The following is a 24,779-nucleotide window of genomic DNA, read 5'->3' on the forward strand; positions in this document are numbered from 1 at the left end:
TTAAGGAATTGTTTTTTAAGGAAGGAACTTCTGTCTATGTTTCCAATTATTTCTAAGTAGTCATGCATGGGCCATGGTTTGAGTCTGCTCTAACCTACCTCTGCCTTCCACATAAGGTTCTATGCCTTTTAGTATACTAGAATGACTCTTCTGTCCAAAGAACACTATGTAGAAGAATAAGTTTCTTCAAGTTTATTGGGTGATAAGAATACCAGCAATGAGTGATTGGGAAAGACAAGTAGTTTCACATCACAGATTGTGGGCAAGTCCATCTGCAACACTCACATGTTCTTTGTACCAGGATTTCCAGTTCTCCACATTAAAGCTTTTTCTGTCTCCTGAATTACATAAGGTATCATTGCAACAGATTTGGGAATCAGCAGTTCCATTGGCTCTCTGCTTAGCATCAGTATTAATCATCTATGAACTGTCCTCAGTGACTGGGCAAATAGAAAGAGCATGTCAGAACACTGCTGTTCCATTGTCAAGGACATATATGGACCCTGGCACAGGAACATGGGTTGGAACATTTAGAACCATTATGATTTTTAAACTCATGGATTATCACAGACTTCAGTTATTATACTTCACTATCTCTTAAATAGGAGCTTGTTTTCATCAAGCCTATTATATAAAGCCTAATCAATGCATTGAGTAGTATTACCATGAACTAACAAACTCCATTTATTTTAGTAACATTTCTATTTACATACAAAATCAATCTGTGTGTATTTAATTTTATTTAATTCTTGGGTACTGATTTATTCCTCACTTTTTTTATTGTATTTTTTATTTTAAAATTTAATTTAATTTTACATATCAGCCACAGATTCCCCTGTCCTCCCTCCTCCCGCCCTCCCTACCCTCTCTCCACCCCACCCCTCATACCCATCTCCTCCAGTGACTGATGGAAGCAGATGCAGAGATCCATGGCCAGGCCCCAGGTAGAGCTCCAGGAGTCCAATCTGCAAGAAGGAGGAGGGATTGTATGACTGAGAAATGTTGAGACCATGATTGGAAAAAGCACAGGGACAAATAGTCAAACTAGTAGAAATACATGAACTATGAACCAATAGCTGAGGAGCCCCCAAATGGATTAGGCCCTCTGGATAAGTGAGACAGTTGATTAGCTTGAACTATTTGGGAGGCACCCAGGCAGTGGGACCAGGACCTGTCCTCAGTGCATGAGCTGGCTGTTTGGAACCTGCAGCCTATTCAGGGACACTTTGCTCAGCCTGGGAGGAGGGGACTGGACCTGCCTTGAGTGAATCTACCAGGTTGAGCTGAATCCACAGGGGAGTACTTATTCCTCACTTTTGATGATTGGGATTTATTGTCTGAGATGAGGCCTGTGGTTTAGGTATGTCTGTATATACATATATGCATTCTTGCTCTTTGTCTGACCAAACTTTGGTTCTTGCCATTAGTACCTATGTATACATGGTCATGAGAGAATTGGAGAAATAACACTATTTGGTTTCAGCAGAGGTTTGAAGGAGTTCTCTTCAAATGTGACCCCTATACAATGTGTCTCTATTAGAATTATCATCCAGCTTACTTTAGAGTAAATGTGAAAGGCTGGATTAAACAACCAGCTAATGACTGATTCCAAGATTGATGTAAACTTTGAAAATATGCCCAGGAAAGATGCCTCACCAGCTATTCAGCTGTTCCTGAATCCAGACTGACTGAACCTCACAGATTTCCCATCACACTTTCTGTTAACTCTGTTACTACTTTATATTGGTAAAGTATACCTTTTTGGTGCCTGGTTTTGTGTGTGTGTGTGTATGTGTGTATACTGTATACAAATGTGTGTGTGTGCATGCATACATGTGTACATGCATGTGCGCATGTGAGTGCAAGAATATGTGTTGCATTCAAGTGAATGTGTGTGCACATGTGTGTCTGTGTGTGTGTGTATTGTATGTGCAATAGTCTGTGCATATGTGTGTGTGCATGTGTGCATGCATGCGTGTTTGTGTGTGTGGGTGTGTGTATTCTGTGTTTTCTAATTTTGGTGTTCATAAAGTATGTAAAAGTAAACCTACTACTTTTATTTATAAAAATGCCTGATATACAAGTGGAAATAGAACGTTCCCCTAAAGAAAAATAGGGACAAAAAGTCTTAAGTACCATGATGATCTATAAATTGCAGCATTTGCAGCCATGTCCTGGTTGTTTAACATTTATTTTTCACTAAACAGCCAGTGTTGAGTTTTTATGACATAGAGTGCATCTTATTATATGTACACACATGGATCGCTATGACTTATCCTTGTGAGCTAGTAACATTTATGTCTGTAGAATTTTACGGGTAAATGGTAAGACTGGCCTTCTGGTGAATGTTGCTGGCAACTTTTGAGCACAGGTAGTCTGACCCAGCTCAATGGTGAGTAATCTTTGCTCTGTTCATAGTGTCTTATCTCACAGTCTCCATGAGCAGGCTGTGATTTTACTGCAATAATGTTGTCCCTTTGCCTATTAAATGCAAATTCCAAAACTATTTTCCTGGAATCTTTTTGTTTGCTATCTATTTTTAATGTTTTTGCCTGTGATTTGTCTTCATTTCCATCAATTATTTTGACATGATTTAAAGCCAAATCAGCATTTGAGCATTCTTTCTGTCAGTGCTAGCTGGCTCATTTTCATGTTTGCACTTCAATACTCTTAGTCCATTTCCAACTGGACTGTAAGTAGGAGTGCATGTGATTGGTTAAATTAAGTCATTTGTGTCATTAAGTATCTTGATTATGTACTGTTATTTATATGAAAAGCTAAAACCTTGATTTACAGTAATAGCATTATCTGTTCTCCTTAATTCCACATTCTATGATTATAAATTTTCAGGATTTTGTAATGCTGTTCACTGTGGGAGGCTCATGCCTATATTTGCCAGTTTGTCATATGTACATTTTTCTCACTAATTGCTCACATGTTGTTGCCAAAACAACATTCCTCTTTATCACTTCTCATTGATGTTAACACCTCCTACTGCTTCCTAAATAACAAAGCTATGACACCACCACTTTCCACCTGTGATAAGAAAACTCAATTTGTTGAGCCACAAAGATGGGTTCCCATTTAAATTGGACCTAATAGAAAGCTTGGAGTCAATATGAACTTAGCATGGCTTTAATTATGGTGATTGAATCAGTTGTTTTTTTTTTTCAAACTGGTATTATCTAGCCACAATCATGCCTGGTGCCAAGGTCAGCACCAGAACCACCAGCTGACATTTCAAAATGATACATGTAGCCAAGAGCTTTGCATTTCCTTACTCTGAAGTTGGGGCAGATCCTGGAATATATGTTTATACATCGTGGAAGAGCGATTGTCTAATTTAATTTAGAAGTGTATCTCTCCATATGCATGTTAAATGATAAGTAGTCTGTGGAAACAAGCTTTCAGCACCATGGACAATTCTAAGAAACATGTGAGCAGACATGTTTAGCGAGGTTTGCAGCACACTAGGAATTAGTTTGGGTCACTTATCCACACATGATCACCCCAGTGTGCTATATAAAACACAGACCCTGTGGTTAAAGTTAAACTATGTGGCAAAATACACAATGCTAAAAGGGAAGCAATAATGTCAAGAACAATTTAGAAACTGTTGTTTAATGAAAGTCTCTGCCTCATGAGTTGATTATGAATTATTTCATTTTCTTTCACTGAGTTTCTGGACAACTACAATGACATGGTCACCACAGAGCAGCTTCTCTGCTTTGTTCTAATGCAGGAATAATGAGACATTTTATTTGTCTGGCCTCCTGACAGGCTCAGCTTGTGGGTAGCATCTAGCTGTGTGTAGCAGCAAAGAGTTGTTTGAACTCCCACGCAAACTTGCAAACTTACTTAAAAGATTATAAGTGGCTTTGTTTGTAATTATATCCTTTGTTATAATTTGATTCCACAGTCTTTGAGCACTCACTCTGTAGGTGACAATATTTGGTTGGGCAAAGCTCCAAGGTAATATTTTTAATCAACTCATTTGTCTACTATTTCAGATTTTTTGAAGAGTAAAAGGTAAGATTATCATTCTGTAGGACAAATATGTGAGAAATGGCTGTAATATAGTGATAATCTCAATGTGATGAAATATCATGTGCCGAGTTTTACTCAGTTGAGAATACACTACTCCTTGCTTTGAGTACTTATTGCTATGATCTGCAAGACTTTGAGTTTTCCTGATTGATACAGTAGAAAAGAAGACATGACAGACAAGTGTGCCAAAAAGCTGGCATCAGGTTGCTTATGCTCTTTGAAGGAGACAACATGAGCAACTCAGATAATTTAGCATATTTATTATTAGCTAATCTCAATAGAAGCCTCTACAGTGGAGCAATCTGGGGCTACAATTATCCCAAAGGGAAAAGATGTGGTTGCTCTTTGCTAAACACACTATCAACCTATGTACTCAGACCAGGAAAAATGGCCACAGAAAGGTTTACCATTTTTCTTTTGTTTGAGACATCAGGGTCCTTGACACAGCTCTGATGATGGCAACAATATATATTCACTCAGGACTTCAACTGTTACCTACAATTTATACTGATCCTCAATGTCTAATAAATAGAGAGATATACCATGGTCATAGATTGAAAGTTTTACCAAAGTAAAATGACATTTCTCTCTACTTGATATTGACTTATCACAATTTTGTCAATAATAAACATAGATTTAAAGAAGTGAGAAAAGTTGAACATATGTAAATATTTAGATGTTAGGACCTGTTAGTTATTAAATATTTTCTTTGAGAAAGTATGTATATAAACATTCTATATGTATTATTAATATCTCTCTATAAAATATCACTAGACAGATATCCTAGTGTTGTGATATACTATTTGAACAAAAATCCATAAAATTTAAGTTTAAGATCAAATTTGACGTTTCTCAGGCATTTTTAATATTGGCTCATAATTAGAACATTGTGAAATGAAGCTGCTTCTCGGTAATCTGAGAAATATAATTTGCTTACTAATTGTCTGTATCATCTCTGTTTTGTTTCTTTGTATTTTGATTTTCTTTTTAACTTTAATTAGATAAATGTTATGTTCTTACTTCTTTTCATCTTTACCATTTGGTGTTGAGAATTGCAATCAACCATGCTGAAAGAAGATGAAGGTTTATCCTGAACACCTAGGAAGTAAGAAAGAAGGAGATACAGACAACAGAGGAAGCCTGAGTGACTGAAGTCCTGAGTGAATGTGTATTTTGACATGACCAAGGCATGTTGAACATTCTGAGACTAATTGGCCCATAGTAAGTTGATAAAACCATTACCCATATGGGCCAGACACAAGAGGGATGGCAAAGCTTTCCTTGGGTGTCCAAGTCTGAGTCTGAGTGTTTATGAACAATTGAGCAGTGTGTGAAAACACTAGCAACTGCAGCTTCTTCCGGATGGTTACAGCTACAGACTGCTGGCCTATGGAGAGCTCCTAATGACACCAGCAACCCCCTCTCTCTGTGCAGTACCTATTAAACATGCTGACATTGTAGGTTGTCATAGCTGTAGTTAGCTCCCTTGTGAAAAAAGGAAAAAGTAAGTTTCTGTCATGCAGGTACTTTTTAAAATATCCTTCCTGATGGCTCTACATATCTAGGTGATGATCTCATGTACAGATGATAATCTAATTCCTCCAATATTTCTAGACTGAACACAACTGTTTTCACTTGTACTGCCATCTTTCCAACTTGTTATCTTCTCCTACCTCCATTACATGTTTAACTTTCTGGCTAAAAACAAGCTTCTGGGCCATTTAATTGACTTATTTTATGTTATTTTGTTGTTGTTGTTGTTGTTGGACAAGGTTTTACTTCATATTCTAGGGTGGCATGCTATTTGTCATATAGCTAAAACTTGCCCTTGATTAGGTGGGACTCTGTCTCCTAGGTACTGCAATTACTGGTGTTAAGGTTCAGTACTGCCAGTCCATGTGATCCTAGTAGATCCAGTTCTGAGTGTCTCACTATCTTCACTTTAAGTCTCTGTCACCAGCTCAGTGTTCCAGTAATATTTTTTTTTTGAGTCTCAGATGTTAATCAGCTTTCAACTTCAGGCACTGACACATGATAAGAGTTCTCTAGAATGTTCTTTTTGCTTCTAATTAAATTCTAGATTCCAGCTTTAATTTATTCTTCCAACACAGATTCGAATTACTTTAGTATTACTAAATTACTAGAATTACTAAAGTTTTCTTGCCTGCTAAAATAAAACTTCATTAACTCAGAGGTTGTGTTCATAGTCTGAACACTGTATACCTAGCACTTGTTATAGAACCTGGTAAATATTAAGTGTTTAATAATTATTTGTTGAGCCAATAATTACATCAAGTGTATGAGTAACAGAAATAAACTTTTCCTTCTTTCGGTGTCTCAAAAATAGCAAACGATGATGCGTCTGTGACATGTGTTGCATGATATAAAGCCAAAAAAATACACAACGTTTAAGAGTTCTGAATTTGTTGTAGCAAATTAATGTAACCTCATTATAAATTGCTTGGAGCTATTCATTTACAAAATAATGTTACCAATGTGAAACGAAAGCACTGGGAAATGATTCCAGTTTTAGAAAAGAACATTTCAAATGAGAACATTAACATTTACAAAGACATTTATTTTCAATTTTAGCAAGATGACTAAATGGCAATGTGTGCAATACTTTGTGTATGAAGGTGTAGTCAGTTGGCTCTGCTTATGTGTTGAAGTGAGTATATAATTTGCTTTAAAAAAATGTTGAATCCATTTCTTCTCATTTCTCTAAGCCCAGGATATGTTAAAACAGATTTAGGATGCACTTAATGACATTCTGACTTCTGCTAAGTATGTTATAAAATTGTATTGGAACAACTCTATCAGATGGTATAACCTAATTTGGGGTGAGGGTTCTTTGAGTCCCAAATAATTAAAAGCATTTAATCAGGTTGTAAGTTCAAGGTTGGCTTCTTGGGAATCTGATTCCAAATCTTGTACTTGGAATTGTTCAGCCATGATGCCCTTCTTTCTGAGATTCATTGAAACCACATTGTAAAGTTCTCAGCCGGACTTAAATATCTTTTCTAGACTTAATTTCTTCAATCTTCCTGTGTTTTATATGTTAAAATGTTAAATTTGGTTTTCTCTATCAGAAAGGCCAACACATACTTGTAAAGTTTTATCATTTTATTCATTTTTTACATCTTATATAATAAGAAGCTTGATGGCAGGATGTTTTTGAGAATTTGTGCTTGCTTTCTGTAATTAAATCAAATAATTCTATGAAAGTTCATGTATTAGACAATATTTGGAAGAATACCTTGTACTTCTGAAATGAATAAGGCCAATTAACGTTTAAACTTAAATGTGAGATTCTGAACAGCAGTAGTTCATATACTAATGTAGGAGAGTATAGAATACAAAATATATCCTTTGTATTTTAAATGGATACTTAGGAGCTGCCCACATTTTCATCTTTGGTTTTTAAGTGTTTTGGTATCAGGAACAATGGGTGCAAAGACATTGAAGAATCATGTTTGGTAGCTATGGGAAGTTTGCAGACCCCAAATTTTTTAGTATTTTTATTTGTGTATTCATTGAGATTATAATATAATTACAATACTTCTCCTCCCTTTTCCTCTCTCCAGAACTTCCCATATACCTACATATTACTTGTATATATGTTTCCAGAGATGAGTCTTTGGTATTGGTTAGGGAATTGGTATATTCTTCTTAGGGAAAGCTATTTCTCATCCAGCCTATAGTTCTCTGTGTGGGTCTGATAACTCAGGAAATTTTTCCTATATTATTTTACATGAACAATGGTGTCATGCTTGTTCACCTTCAGATATGTTGCCTACAAACCACAACAAAGGCTAAGATGTTACAATAAGGCTAAGGATGAAGTAGTGGCATGCAGTTTTTGTTGGTAACCAATAGTTCTCTAATAGGACTTAAGATTCACTCAACAAGAGGCAAATCATGCCTGGTTTTTGAAACTTAGCTAACTAATCTGTGCTTGTTAAGTCATATATATTTGAGAAGAATCTATAAATGTTAGCTTACTAAACCAGCAAAATACCAAACAACAATATGAATATTTGTTCTTATGCACACAGATAAATATAGTTTTCACCCCTCTTCAAGTTAACTTCTCTTTTCAGCAGATAAAGACCACCAAATAAAGCCACAGCAAATGAAAATGCAGTTGTGGAGCTCAGTCCTGGTGGATACACCTAGAAAACTCTCCCATAGTGCTTATGTTTTTGAGGTAAAAAGGCTATTTGTTTTAGATTTGGTCAAGTGTGTGAAAATACTATGAATTCTTTTGTATGAATTGAAAGATTGGTTGAGCTTCTAAACATCACCCAACAATATTATATAATTAAAAACAAATGGTCTGTTTATTTATGATAGTCAATTTATAGATAGAGTTGGAAAAATGAAATAATACTTCACTGTTATCACCCAACAATATTATATAATTAAAAACAAATGGTCTGTTTATTTATGATAGTCAATTTATAGATAGAGTTGGAAAAATGAAATAATACTTCACTGTTATTAGGTATATTTCATAAAGTTCCTTTTCAATTGTAAAGTAAATTATGATCATTTAAGTTATCACCTATTGATTTTTGAGGACAGGTATCAAGGTTACAATTCTTCAAGAGCTTGACACGGTGAACATTTTAACTTCTTTTTAAATATTAACCACACAATTCTGTAAGAAATGTCTTTCTTCCTATTTCCAAATTATATGCATTTTATAATTGATCTTTTAAAAGTTTTCTTAAGATATTATAAAAGTGCAAAAAAGGCTAATAGCATTCAAATAATGATCCTGATAGCTATTTTTATAGATAAAGAGAAAATTAAATGAATTATAAAATGGACTTATAAGTGTATAAGAGAAATAATTCTATATATTGTATTTTATAAGACATTTACTGATAAGTAACATATAAGTTGATATTTCTCTGTCTACTTTTTTTAGATAATGTAACATAGGAAAGTTGAATGCTTCATCCATTTAATAAATGACATGGATTCTAACACAAACCCAAGAAATATCTAACTCTGAATTTTAATCATGCAATTTAAGGATCTACAAAGTTTCATGTGATCATAATTTTAAAAGAGTTTGAGAGAATTCTCATAAAAATACAAGCAAGCAAATAATCCAAAAGAATAGTTTTTAAATCTCATCAACATCAATTATATAAGCTTCTTAAATCAAATTTGCATTTTAATGAGATTCAGATTGATTATTAGTTTGAGGATAAAACCTCTGTCTTTACAATCTATTTACGAAAATAAAGTCAATTCTCTACTAAATATCAGATTTCATATGTTAATATATTCTATATATAGTACATATTATATATGAATATATTTTTTCCAACATTTCAGGCTATTTCACCTTTTACTCATCATTAATAATTTTTATTTATTTATTTTTTTGTACTTGTTTATTTGAACACAGATTTTCTTTTAAAAGTTTTAAATATTTTCTGTGTCTTTGACTTGATATTCTTCTCCTTCTATTATTTTTAGATTTGGCCTTTTCAAGGTGTCCCAGATTTCCTGGACTAGGCTTATATTTTATTTGTGCTGAAATGTGATTTTATTTGTATGTCAATAAATAAGAGTGCCTGGGGGTCAGAGCTAACAGCAAGCCTTATAGTGGAAGTCTGGCAGTGGTAGGACACACCCTTAATCCTGATCATATGACAGGCAGATCTCTGTGTGTTCAAGGTTTCCACTAGCATGGAGACACACGCCTTTAATCTCAATGCCAACCATAGAGACCTGGAGGTCTGTATAGATAGGCAGTGATGATAAGGTCATGTGGTTGGGTTTACAACCAATGAGAAGGCAGAACAGAAAGTCAATAAAAAGACAGATACACAGGAAGTAGGGCTCTTTCTCAAGGAAGGAAGGTAGGCAGTAATTTGTAAGAAAGTGTTCTCAGCTTTTGGCTACTGCTCTCTGATCTCTGGGCTTTTAACTCTGCATTTGGCTCTGTGTTTCTTTTTTAATAAAACCATTCAGAATTACATCAATATTTGGCACCCACATGGCTCTGCTTGGCTCCTTGGCCTGCCAGCACCCAGGCTCCCCAACTCCAGCCAGCTCGGCCTAGGCCCTAGGCCTGACTGACTGTAGATACAAGTGGTGACCCGCAGCTGGAGCTACTTGCAGCCAGATTGCCAACTCAAGTGGCTCAGGTTAAAAAACAAACAAACAAACAAACAAACAAACAAAACAAAAACAAAAAACTAAACCAAACAAACAAAAAACCCAATGCTATGAACAACTCAGGCCCTGCTGGAGCTGCTAGTCCAGCTACACTCAACTGTACTTGAAGCAGCTCACATGACTGGAGCAGGAACATGTGGCTGGATTTCAGCTTTTAGCCAGAATACATGGCTATGCCATCTTTCTCTCCCTCTCTCTTCCTTCCTTCCTTCCTTCCTTCCTTCCTTCCTTCCTTCCTTCTTTCCTTCCTTCCTTCCTTCCTTCCTTCCTTCCTTCCTTCCTCTCTCTCTCTCTCTCTCTCTCTCTTTCTTTCCTTACTTATTTCTTTCTTTCATTCTCTCTCTCTGTCTCTGTCTCTCTCTGTCTCTCTGTCTGGATTCCCATCCTGGACACTAGGTAGCTGTTCTGAAATTCTCTTGGATTTCTACTGTTCTATGCAAACTTAGTAAGTCAAATAAGATATCAGACATTTTAAAGGAAAAACTACTTAAAATCGCATAAATATTCCACATTAAAAATGGGTATTATGTGTACATAAGAAGAAAATTGGACTTTGTTTGATAAAATTTTAGGCAGTCTGAAAATGGAACAACTATATAATGTTATTAATGTTGATAGGCTGTACATTATACCAATTATGCACATTATTATTTTCCTTATCCTTATTTTACTATTTAAAAAGATAGTCAATTTAAGTGCCAGGATAAAAGCTTTAGAAAAACCTGTGAAAATGAATTATGGAGAAATTCAGATTCAGACAGAAGAATTTAACAGTGAAATTATTTCAGGATTGGATTATAAGGTTACAGAAACAAAGCTTGTTTTCACACGATCAAACTTAAATTTATCCAATAACTGTATAGCAGTTACCTGGTCAAGTGAATGCACAAAATATTTGGACTCCAATTAAAATGTTAGATTTAAGAAGGCTGAAGGAGGCAATAGTATCTTATGGCATGCATTCCCCATTTGTAAAGCAAATGTTAAACTACTGGTCAACTTATACTAAGATTATACCATAGGAATGGAGAGAGTTGGTAAATGCTGTCCTGGAACCTGGGGCATAGATGCAGTGGCAAATGTGCTTCAAAGATTAAGCTAAAAACATAGAAAGTCAGTGGAGGGCTAAAGGTATACAAATGCCAGGATCAGCTTGTTGGAGAAGCTCAATATGCTGAAATGCAAAGACAATGTTTATATGATAACCAAATCCTAATTGTATGTTGAATGGCCACCTTGAATGCACGGGACAGAATTGAGGAAGCAGGAAAGAAAACTGAGTTCCTTACAAAAGGTATACAGGGCCCAAATGAATCCTTCATGGATTTTTTACAAAGGCTGACTTCAGCAGTAAATAGAATGGTCCAGAATTCAGAAGCTAGCCAGCTAATAATCAAATCTTTGGCTTTTGAGAATGGGAATGCAGCATGCAAGAGAATAATCAGGACATTAAAGGCAAGATCTACACCCTTGGAAGATTGGATTAGAGACACATTTAATGTTGAGTCTCATGGCCATGATGATTTGTGGATATAAGAAGCAATTTCAAGAGGTTTGAGAAATATCAGATGTTTTGGATGTGGAAATTAAGAACATTTGAAAAGGGACTGTAAACAGGACATTCCTAGAAACTATGTTTCTTCAAGGAATAATAGCAACAGAATGCCCCTTCCTTCTGGAGTATGCAGAAAGTGTGGTAAGGGTAAACATTGGACCAATGAATATAAATCAACAAGGGACAGACAAGGTAATCCCCTGCCTTGGTCAGGAAACTCCCATAGAGGCCTCAGGCAGGCCCCCACAGCAAATCCAGTTCAGACCTCCCCTGCAGTTGTAGAAGAAACCCCTACTCAGAGCAATTAAATAAACAAATGCCTATTGGAATAAACCAGGCTGCTTGGGGTGATGGAAGAGCTGAGACAGAGAGAACAGAAAATTCAGGAGAAACTATAAAGAAAATTTTTTGAAAAACTTTTATAAATGAACAAAGACCAAAATTAACAATAAAAATAAATGATGTTTTGTTGTCTGGTCTTGTAGACACAGGTGCTAACATGACCAGAATTGCACCAGAATTTGGGCATCCAACTTGGCCTCTTCAGGGGGTAAACATTCAGCTGTTAGGAATTGGAATGTTATCTCAAGTAAAACAGAGTGCAAGATGGCTCAAATGTGTAGGCCCAGAAGGACAGAGAGGAAAATTAAAGCCATATGTGCCTAACATAGCTATGAACTTGTGGGATTGAGACCTGTTGCAACAATGGAATACTTAAATTAACATACCTCCATCCTCAGAAAAAAATCATAAACTAGCACGTGTTTCTGAGAGAAATATTAGAAGGTATTATTCTAATGAGTGGTCACTAGCCATCCAGATTGTACAAGAACAGGGCACAACTGATGATCTTCCAAAGACACCAACAGCTCTAACTTTAAACTGGTTAACAGACAAGCCTGTAAGGGTTCATCAATGGCCTTTAACAACAGAGAAACTCCAGACTTTAGAAGAGCTGGTAGAAGAGCAGTTAAATGCTGAAGAATCTACTAGCCCATGGAATTCTCCTGTGTTTGCTATTAAAAGAAATCTGATAAATGGAGAATGGTAACAGACCTTAGAGCAATTAACAAAGTAATTCAGCCAATTGGCTCTCTACAATCTGGAATTTCTTGCCTACTCTGTTACCTAAAGGATAATCTTGTATAGTTATTGATTTAAAAGACTGTTTCTTTTCAATACCTTTACAAGAAAAAGACAGAGAAAGATTTGCCTACACAGTGCCTATTTAAATAATTCTCAACTGGTTAAGAGATATCAATAGAGGGTCCTCTGACAGGGAATGTTGAATAGCCCAACTCTGTGCCAATATTTTGTACAACAGCCATTGGAAGTAATACTTAACAAATTTCCTAAATCTATAATTTATCATTGTATGGACAATATTTTACTAGCTGACTCAAATGAAGATACTTTAGAAAGAATGTTTGAAGAAATAAAGAAAATTTTGCCTTGCTGGGGTTTACAAGTTGCTCCTGAAAAGATACAAAGATGGGATTCTATTAATTATTTAGGTTATAAAATAGGTCTACAAAAAATTAGACCCCAAAAGGTGCAAATTAGGAAAGTTAGATTATGGACACTTAATGACTTTCAAAGATTACTTGAAGACATTTCTCATCTACAAACTATTGTTGGGGTAAAAAAATGATGAACTGAATAATTTGTTCAAAACCTTAGAAGATGACAAGGACTTATATAGTTCAATAGACTTATCACCTGAAGCTGAGAAAGAATTGGCCTTGGTAAAAAAGAAAGTGCATGAAGGACACGTGGATCATATCTATCCAAAGCTGGACTGCATTTCGGTTATTTTACCCTCTAGGCATTCTCCTATTATAGTTTTAATGCAGAGGGAAGATATTATATTGGAATGGATATTTTTACCAAATAAACAGAATAAAAAATTTAAAAACTTATGTGGAAAGTATCCTTGACTTGATTTTGAAAGGAAAATTGAGACTTTGTCAATTAGCACGAATAGACCCAGCAGAAATTGTCATACCTTTAACTAAGGAGGATATTAAAAAAATTATGGGCAGAAAGTGAACCTTGGCAAAGAACTTGCAATATTTTTTTGGAGAAATTAACAGCAAATATCCCAAAAATAATAGAATTGATCTTATAAAGAGAGCTAATAGGATTTTGCCTCGAATTGTATGGGAAACACCCATATCAGGAGTTTGTACATTTTATACAGATGCAAACAAATAAGAAAAGGCAGGTTACAAATCAGAAAATTTAAGTAAAGTGGTTCAAAGTCCTTATAATTCAGTTCAAAAATCAGAATTGTATGCTATTCTGTTGGTATTAGTGGATTTTTCAGAACCTCTCAACATAATTACTGATTCTCAGTATGATAAAAGTGTGGTATCACATATTGAGACTGCAGAATTTATCCCTGATGAGTCATAATTAACTTCAATATTTTTCAGTAACAAGACCTAATCAGGAATAGGAGTCATCCTTTATATATAACTCACATCCAATCCAATATGGGTCTGCCAGGCCCTCTAGAACAAGGTAATGATGAAATTGATAAATTATTGATAGGAAATGTGCTGGAGGCCTCAGTATTTCATAAAAAACATCATGTCAATAGTAAAGGTTTAAAAAAGAATTTTTCCATAACCTGGCAACAAGTCAAGGAAATTCTAAGGAAATGTCCTACTTGTTCTTTTTACAATCAGACACCATTACCAGCAGTATGTAACCCAAAGGGTACTCAGAAGGATGACATCTAGCTAGTGGATGTGTTTTACTTTGAAGAATTTGGAAATTTGAAATATTACACCATACCATTGATACTTATTCAGGATTTCAATGGGCAACTGCTTTGAGTTCTGAAAAAGCTGATTCTACAATCACTCATTTGCTAGAATTTATGGCCATCATGGGTATAACTGCATAAATGAAAACTGACAATGCTTCAGCATATGTCTCTGTTAAAATGAAATAGATTTTTCCTTATTACAATATAAAGCATATTACACTTATACCACATAATCCTACAGGCCAAGCAGTTATAGAAAGATCAAACAGAACTCTAAAGTATATGCTAAATAAAGAGAAAGGGGTAACAAAATCCCCCAGAAATAGACTGAATAATGCTTTATTAACTATAAATTTTCTCAATGCTAACGAGAAAGGAACAACAGCAGCAGAGAGACACTGGATAATAGAAAAAAACTACAGAATTAAATCAGCCTATATACTTTAAGGATGTGCTGACCTCAGAATGGAAACCAGGATATGTGTTATGTTGGGGACAAGGTTTTACTTTTGTTTCTATAGGAGAAGATAAGCTGTGGGTACCATCAAAATTAAGTTTCGATTTGAACAAGAGAGACCTCTTACTTAGAAGAGGTCATAGTTCATCAACCAGTGTGACCATCCAATTTAAACTAACTTATACAATTAACACATGCCTTTTCATTTAATCAGATATAACTTGCCAAAAGAAACCTCCCCAAAGTTAGCCTTGGGGAAAGGTTTTTGTTTTTGTCTCTTAGGAGAATGAAGGCTAAGGAATCTGAAGAACACTGGACAAATGAGACATCTGAGGAAAAAGGACAAATTACCTAGAAAAAAATGTTTCAAGAAAAAGAGTAAAATGGCCTATTAGTTTATTTTCTATAAAATTTCATAAGTCGTCCTAAGTGTTTCTGCTCTTCTTGTAGTCCCTCTCTGTTCAATTGAAACTTAAATCTGGCTTTGGCATTAGAGAATGACTCTCTCCTTCTTTAAACTCAAGCATGTTGTTAAAAGGAAAATGCAAATTCCCTATATCATGCCAGAAGAAAGAGCCATCTTCTGATATGGGACAGGAGAAAAAACAAAAAACAAAACAAAACAAAAATTTAAGGGACAATTCTATTATTACTAATCTCAATTCTTTGATCATATTCTGATTCTTTAAACTTTTCTTAAATTATGAATTTTATATCAAAATATAATATATATAATTTGTTAAAGTATTAATGGTCATATAGACTACTAACTAATTCTAGAAAAAAGGCTTCAATTATCTGCCAATACATGTCTTTGTGTTTGAGTCTTTATCAGTTTTCTGCAGGAAATCATGGCCAGGTCTAACATCAAATTGAATCTATTTTTAAAAAGACCATCACTGGTTTTAAATACTTTACATTGGATTGGAATTTTGTATATTATATAAAAATTATTTATATTGAGATTGATATTGTTTGAAAATACCAAACATATGTTTCTAATCTTGTTCAAGATATTGTACTTATACTGTTCATTTAACAATGTAATGCAATTTATTGATCCTTGAGTTATTACCAACTATTAAGATACATAGTAATGAAAGTTAGTTGTTAGATATTACACTCGAACTGGTAGTCATATTAGGTATGTTTTTAAGATTGAGCAGATATGTTTTAGATAGACAGGTCATCTTCAAACCCTTCAGAGATCTACAAAATATGGCATTTAAAATGTTAATGTTTTAATAACTTAGAAAATTTTTCTTTTTTTATGATTATGAGTAATGTTGGTTCTTGGCAGTACCAATCTACTTCAGAGAATATGGGCATTGAAGAAACTGCATATGGAGTTAACAATCATTGTGGCAAAAGTTAGCCACTGCACAACAAAGTATCCTAGAATCAACTGCTGACAAACAGGAAAAAATGGACAGACAGGACAAGAAACAAAGAACTACCAATTCTTGCAAAGACAAATATGGTTGTGGCTTTAGCAGGCACCCTCTGAGGCCAGGATGATATGGTACCATCCCTGAAGTGCCCTTTACAATCCCAAAAAGGTACAGTACCTCCTTCTCTGAAGGCAGTTGAACTGGAAGTGGATTGATAGCTTCTGATATGCAGTGGAACAGCAGCTGAAACAGTTGTTCTTTAAAGAGTAACAAAGCTGACAGAATCTAACCTCTCAATGATAGACTGGCATTTAATAGAGGGATGTGGAGAAGAACAGGATGCCAAGATGAAGTTACATACACAAGCCAAGAAGAATGGACAGCTTAATTAAAAAATAAATCAACATTTCCAGAATTTAAAATCCTGAATCACGACGTGACTCTTGTGGAATTCAGGTGTTTCTGGTACATTGACTGCTCTCACCAAACTGTTGGCCTTGTGTACACTCCTACTTCACAAATGAGTCTGTCAGATATGCTAAGCTTATAGGCTGATGATGATGCCCCAAAACTGCAGAGAAACCTTGGGTGACTGACTGTCCAAGCAGCTGGCTGTTTCTGTAAACACACATTTTTTTTTTTTGAGGCTGCTTGTGTACATTCCATTTTTTGTTTGTTTGTTTGTTTGTTTGTTGTTTGTTTGTTTCCTTGTTTCCTGCTTGGGTCTCTGAGGGAGTTGAAGATTATTTATAGTTATAGTTCAAGAGTAGATAGTCATAGTTAAAGATTAAATAGTTACAGTTTTCTTTGTTGAGTACTTTTGGAAAAGAAACTCACTAAAGAGGTATAAATGTATAAATTTGAAATATATAAGATAGTTATGTTAGTAATATAAGTTAGGATAGAAAGTGAATCAGGTACATTTTGGACTTACCAAAATAGGATAGATAATGGAATTATTTTCTCTGAGTTTGTCAAATGCAAATGGACTAGACATTGTTCAGGTATTTATTCCTTGTATATATTGTATATAGTTATTGTACTTATTGTATATAGGTTTTCTTATATCAGTTATAACTTTTTCCCTTTTTTTTTTCCTTTTTACTAGAGTAGAATGGGGAAATATGGTGATATTTTATTTGTGCTGAAATGTGATTTTATTTGTATGTTAATAAATAAAAGTGCCTGGGGGTCAGTGCTAATAACAAGCCATTTAACAGAAGTCTGGCAGTGGTAGCATATGCCCTTAATCCTGATCATATGACAGGCAGATCTCTGTGTGTTCAAGGACTCTACCAGCATGGAGATGCCTTTAATCTTAATACCAACCTTAGAGATCCAGAAGTCTGTATAGACAGGCAGTGATAAGGAGGCCATGTGGTTGGGTTTACAACCAATGAGAAGGCAGAACAGAAAGTCAATAAAAAGATACACAGGAAGTAGGTCTCTTTCTCAGTGGAAGGATGGCAGTGGCAGCGGGTGGTAAGAAGGTAGGGGAACACAATGAAAAAGATCCCATGATAGAGAGAGACATCATGGTGATAGAGAAAAACCTGGTGCTGGGGAAGTTGCCAGGAATCCTCAAGGATGACCACAGCCTGGGCTACTAGCAATAGTGGAGAGGGTGCCTGAACTGAACTGGCTTTCCACAGAGATCAGACTGGTGAATACCTTGTTATCACAGAACTTTTCTCCAATGCCTGATGGAAGCAGATGCAGAGATCCACAGTCCATCACTAGACAGAGCTCCAGGTGTCCAGTCAAAGAGAGAGAAGAGAGATTCTATGAGCAAGTTCATCAGGATCATGATGGGGAAACATGCAGGAACAACCAAACCAAACTAGAGGGAACTCATGAAAGTTGGATATACGGCCATGGAGCCTACATGGGACTGGACTAGGCCCTTTGCATGGTGAGACAGTTGTGTAGCTTGATCTGATTATAAGGCCCCCTGGTGGCAGGATAAGAATCCATCTCTGGTGTATAAGCAGGCTTTGTGGAGCCCAATACTTATAATGGGACACCTCGTGCAGCCCTGAGGCACAGGGAAGGACTTAGATTTGCCTCTACTGAATGTGCTTCCATATGGGAGACCTTGCTGTCTTGTGGGAGGGAGTGGGGGATGGGTTGTGGGGAAGGCTGGTGGGCCAGGAGGAAGGAAAAGGGGGATCTTTGATTGGTATGTAAAATGAATGAAAAAATTTTCTTAATAAAAAAGTTTTAAATAAAGACCTGAAGAGATGGTTCAGAGGTTAAGAAAACTTGTTGGTCTTGAAGAGGATGTAATTTTTGTTTCTCAGCATCTAAACGGTGGTTCACAACCATCAGTAACTCCAGTTCCAGAGAATCTGATGCACTCTTCTGATCTCTGTTTATACTAGGCATGCCCTTGATGCACATATTTACAAACTGGCAAAACACTCATAGACATAAAATAAAATGAATATAACTTTAAAAAAATCTTTAAATAAATTTAAGAATAATTACTCCTGCCATTAATTTATTTTATAGTATGAAGTAACAAATAAACCTCTTCCTTATCATTTTATTTCTTTGGGAAATCTTAGGTTCTCTTACATTTTTCCAAATGTCAATTATATTGGCTGTATTTTAACTGATTTAAAAATATATAAAGGACTTGAGACATGACTTAGTTGGCAAAGCACTTGCCCTCAAAACATAAGAAACAGAGTTTGATTGCTAGCACCCATGTGGAAAGTTAGGCAGTTTTTGGATTCCACTTTTTTTTTTTAGATCCATATGTATTGCCATGCAAAACTCAAGTCCAAATGGATCAAAGACCTCAACATAAATCCAAATATACACAACCTGAAGAAAAGAAAGTAGGAAATAGCCTAGATTGCATTGGTACAGGAAACTAGTTCCTAAATATACCACCACCGGTAGCGCAGATACTGAGAGCAACAATTAATAAATGGGGCCTCTGGAAACTGAGAAGATTCTATAAGAAAAAGGACATGATCAATAAGACAAAATAACACCCTACAGAATGGGAAAAAATCTTCACCTACCCCACATCTGACAGAGGACTGAACTCCATAATATATAACTCAAGAAACTAGACATCAATATACAAAATAATACAATTAAAAAGGGGGCTACAGAACTAAACAGAGAATTCTCAACAGAAGAATCTCAAATGGAACAAAGATATTTAAGGAATTGCTCAACATCCTTAGTCATCATGGAACTGCAAATCAAAATGACTCTGAGATACCATCTTATACCTGTCAGAATAGTTAAGATCAAATACACTGATGATAGCTTATGTAGGAGAGGATGTGGAGCAAGGGAAACACTCCTCCACTGTGGCTGAGAGGGCAAACTTGTTCAGCCACTCCGGAAATCAGTATGGTTGGTGACTTCTCCAAAAAATTGGGAATCAATCTACCTCAAGACCCAATGATACCACTCTTGGGCATATATCCAAGGAATGTTCAGTCCTACCACAAGGACACTTGCTCAACTATGTTCATAGCAGCATTATAAACTAGGCTACTTACTAATTAACCAAGCAAGTAGTGTCAGTGAAATGGCTCATCAGTTCAAGGTGCTTACCCCCAAGGCTGATGAGCCATGTATTTCTGTATTCTATTGCTATCATTTACCACATTAAGCTTGTGTTCCACCTGTTCTGCCACAAATGTCAGGATCTCTTCCTACTTTTATGGAGGAATAACATTCCACTATCTCTTGTTTTCTTTGTATCTTCATCAGAAGATGGAAATAGAACTTTCCATTTCTTGGGTATTGTGAATTATGTTGTAGTAAACAGAAGTGGAGATGTCCCCTTAACGGTTTTCAATTTCTTTGTTATTAAGCATAGAGTTTAGGCAGTGGTAGCACAAGTCTTTAATCCTAGCCTTCTGGAGCTAGAGATCCACTCAGATCTCTGTGAGTTCAAGGCCACAATGGAAACACAAAAGGCATGGTGACACACACATTTAATCCCAGCACTTGAGATCTCATGTCTTGCTTGGGAAAGACACATGCCTTTAAACCCAGGAAGTGATGGGAGGAAGCAGAAAGATATAAGGCATTAGGATAAGGAACTAGAGGCTTTTTAAGCTTTTAGGCTTTTAGCAGAAGTTCAGCTGAGATCCATTCCAGTTTGAGGAAACAAAATCAGCTGAGAAGTTGGCAAGGTGAAGTTGAATATGGCTTGTTCTGTTTCTCTGATCTTTCAGCATTCATCCCAATACCTGGCTCCAGGTTTGTTTCCATTAATAAGACCTTTTAAAATTCATGCTACACTTTGGGCATACACCTAGCAGTTTGATTGATGATTCAAGTGTTAATTTTATTTTCTGAAATATTGCTATCATGTTTTTTTAATGGATGCCTATCAACAATGTACAAGTCAAACAAATGGATTTTTTTAACCTCTTTGCCAACAGGTTTTTATCAACATTATTTTTGATAATAATCACTCTTATCAAACCAAGGGACACCTCATTGAATTGTATTTCCCTGGAGACTGATGACTCGGAGAATTGTTTTTCCATATGCTCATTGACAGTGCGTTGTTATAGTTTTTTGTTGTAGTTTTTGTTTTGTAGATATGATCTACTTAGTTTGATTGTACAGGTTGCCATCAGGTTGTTTGCTGATTTATAACTTCTTTATAACTTTTTATTTTTGTTATGATTTGTTGGTTTTTATTTCTTGAGTTCCCTATATATTCTCTATCTCTATTAATGTACACTTGACAGATACAGAATTAGTTTCCTTTGTTGTTATTTTGACATTTTTATTAAATAGGTCTCTTCTCATCTGATTGTCTACTCTGTGTAAGAACCTTAAATGTTACACATAATTCTAACATTTTATAGTTTTCAAGATTATGTCATTTAATTCAAGGAAAATTCTATAAAATAGAAATGCTTATTTAAATTACATTTAAAAAATAATGCAATCAGAGATAATAAGTCTCACTATCGGAAAATTTGGCAATTTGGAATTAGGCCAGAATAGAATTCTCTGGAAGAATTTATTTATACAAACAAATACATTTGAAAGAATGTTTTTTTTTTTAATTTATTTGTCCCCTTTTCTATCACACACTGGGACACAGTGAAGAATGATCACCTCTGTATGGTTTCTGAAATATGTTTTCAGTTTCTATGCACTCTAGTGCAGCGGCATTCAATCTTCTCTTGTACAGTGATTCCCTTGACAATAACTCTATTTTTTTGTTGTTGATTTGTTTTTGTTTGTGGATTCAGTGGTCCAGTCTGGGCCAAGACTGGCAGGCCTCTCCATCCTATTGGTCACCCTGTCTTAGTCCCATGATTCAGATAAAATGACTAAGGAACCACAGCTAGTGCTTCTCCTCTAAAGATAGTTTCTAGTTGAAGTTAACTTTGAATTCTCCTATGAATTCATTTTCCAGATACCAATGAATCAAAGTAATGTAGAGTGTAAAATCTTCACTTTGAATTTAATGTAGAACAATAACAAGCACTTGATTTTACTAAGAAGTTTATGTGTTTATTCCTTAGAATTTCAAATCCAATGTTAATGGTATTTGGCAAATATGATTCCCTAGGCAGGTTCTCTTTCCCATGGTTATGTTTTCTCACCAAGGAATATGTTTATCACCAAGAAAACATCTTAGATTTCTTCAAGCATATCATGAAATGAAAAAAAAAATATTGTGAATTAGAATTGTTTATTTGTATATGATACAAAACTGATTGTTAATGTATAACCGTTTTATCAAAGATCACTGCTGAGATTTATGTGCATAGAGAAGTTTTGATCACGTACAGGAGACTGAGTTGATCCTTGCTGAATGCACACAAGTTATTGCATTGAAATTTAAAATCCTCTATTTTAGTTCTATCCTTTATCTTTTTTTATTAGATGGAAAGTTTTATGAAGAGAAAATGCTTTCATTTAGTCACCCAATACTTGGCTTAGTCATGGATTGATTAGTGACATAATGTGGAGTACATATCATAATTATTTCCTGTTTATGTTTAACAGTTTCAACTTGAAAATCATGTTAAAGATCCCCAACAATTAACTGGTCAATTGCTGGATTTTTTTTTCTTTTTTAAAATCCTTTTGTCTTTTAATTATAGTTATAAACTCATGCCTAAAATATATCTCATACATTTCAGGTAACTGCAGTTAATATGGTGTTCAAACTTTCCTGCATTTTGGCCATGGAGAACCTGAAAAAGTTCTCCTGAAAAAGAGCATATTTTAGTTTATTTGAGACAGCATTTAGCACTTTTGGAAGACCCTGCATTCTGTTGATAATATGCTAGTTCCTCTTGAATCATCCAGACTAGATATTTTTTGCAGAATACCCTGCTTCCCATTTAGTCTCATATTTAAATATATTTCATGAAGTATGCATAGTGTACATTTTAAATAATTATATGAACAAATCTTGATTTGAGTCATTTTAACTTACTATTTATTATTTATAAATTTAAAAAATTTAGAGCAAGTATACTTTTTTCTGTTGCTCCTACTTTTGCTACTGCTGCTATTTTTGGTGATTAAGGTTGAGACTGGCTCTCCTGAACCTAAGTTGTCCTCAAACTCACTGTGTAACCTAGGCTGATACCCAATTTCTGATCTGCTTTTACCTTCTGATTAGGGGCATGTGACATCGTGCTTGATGTTGAAGTTATTTCTTAAATAAATATTATAGTACAATATCTAACACACACACACACACACACATCCTTAATGTTATAGCCAATTCAAATTCAGGGCCTTAAAATATTTATTTAGTATCTTTCACATTAAATAAGTTTTCCTATATCTGTGCTAAGAATTCTCATTCTCAATAGCTTTTGAGACTGGTAGGATTAAAATACAAAATAATTACTAGTTTGTTTTATCTTAGTTTGTGTGTTCAAGTATCACACCTCACACAAATATGTGACAGCTCTGAGGTGCCATTTAGGGCACATGCCTTCCTTGTGCATACCCTTGGTCTGATCCTCAGTACTGCAAGCAAAACAAATAGAAACAAACAAATAACCCAAGCAGACCTTCACCTCCATCCCCATCACTGTTGATGTTGTTGCTTAAAAGTTTACATTTTGTTTCATTGTTTGTTAATCAGAATAACTGAAGGATAATTGTCATTCCAACCTGAGCATGCTTCCCCTGTGCTCTTTGTTGTAGCTGAAAATATGGCAACATCTGTGTTACCATCAACACAATCAAGGTAATAGCTTTTGATTTTAGTATATGTTCCTCTGGAATATATAATCAAAAGTATGCTGTAAAGTCAGCTTAAATATTACCTTGCTTTATAACATCAGCTGGGAACACAGTTGTACTTGTTTCTTGGTTTAATTTTATTAATCTCTTTTAATAGGTGTAATTATAAATGTCAATATAATATATCAGTTTTCTAATTCATAGCAACAAAACTGGATATTCTCAAAGATCTGAGCTTTCTCAGCTTAGCTTACCATTATTTCCTTTTGTCCTTAGGGGAAGCTATTTATTTCTTTTCTTTTACTATTTGGCATGTCTTTGCAACATGGATTTATTCATTCTTTTGTTCCTAATGTATGCAATGTTGTCTTTTGTTGGTTCTAAGGCAAGTTCACAGTTTTTTTTCCTGTGTTTGCTTTCACACTAAATATTCCCCAATTCCTCTCTATTGGTTATGGGTTGTTAGTTTCCCAATATAAGAAACAATGAAATTGGTTGCTAATTCTGTCTTGCTTATGCCCCTTCTTTTCCCCAGAATCTGACTGGAAGCAATTCAGCTTAATTCACAGTTAATAGCTACTGGGTGTCAGCAAGCAGAGTTCATTTCTTATTCCATTTAGTTTGGTAATGTTATTTAGGACCACTTTTGAATTAACCACATTCCCTACATATTATCCATTTTTTTCATTCATTTCCTAGAAATCATGTGTTTGGAATATTTTTAAATATTATTTCCTGAGGATGCCATATGTTCATCTTTGAATCATATGTATTGAATATAGAATCTAATTTTGATTTCAAACTTTAATAAAATCATTAGATGGATTTGTTATAATTTAATATTTCTTTCCATCTAATGTTTCAACCTCCAGAATTTTTTAATGGATTGTAGAAAGTTAATGTTGCTAATTTCTATTAAAAATTTGAGGGAGGAGAGTCGAAATAAAGTTGTGATAAACTAGCTTGTGGTAACTGAACAATTGTCTAGCTTTATGGGATTGTAACTATACTGGGAACTTGACCATATGCTAGACTCCAGTATTTACCTCTCAAAACTCTTTCCTAATTCACAAAGTTTATCTTTTGTACTACTGGAAACACAACTCTGGATGATTTCTCTTCTTGTTCTTTCTAATGTTACATTTGTAA

This window comes from Onychomys torridus, chromosome 2 (genome assembly GCF_903995425.1).
Source record: "Onychomys torridus chromosome 2, mOncTor1.1, whole genome shotgun sequence".
Classification (NCBI taxonomy): Eukaryota; Metazoa; Chordata; class Mammalia; order Rodentia; family Cricetidae; genus Onychomys; species Onychomys torridus.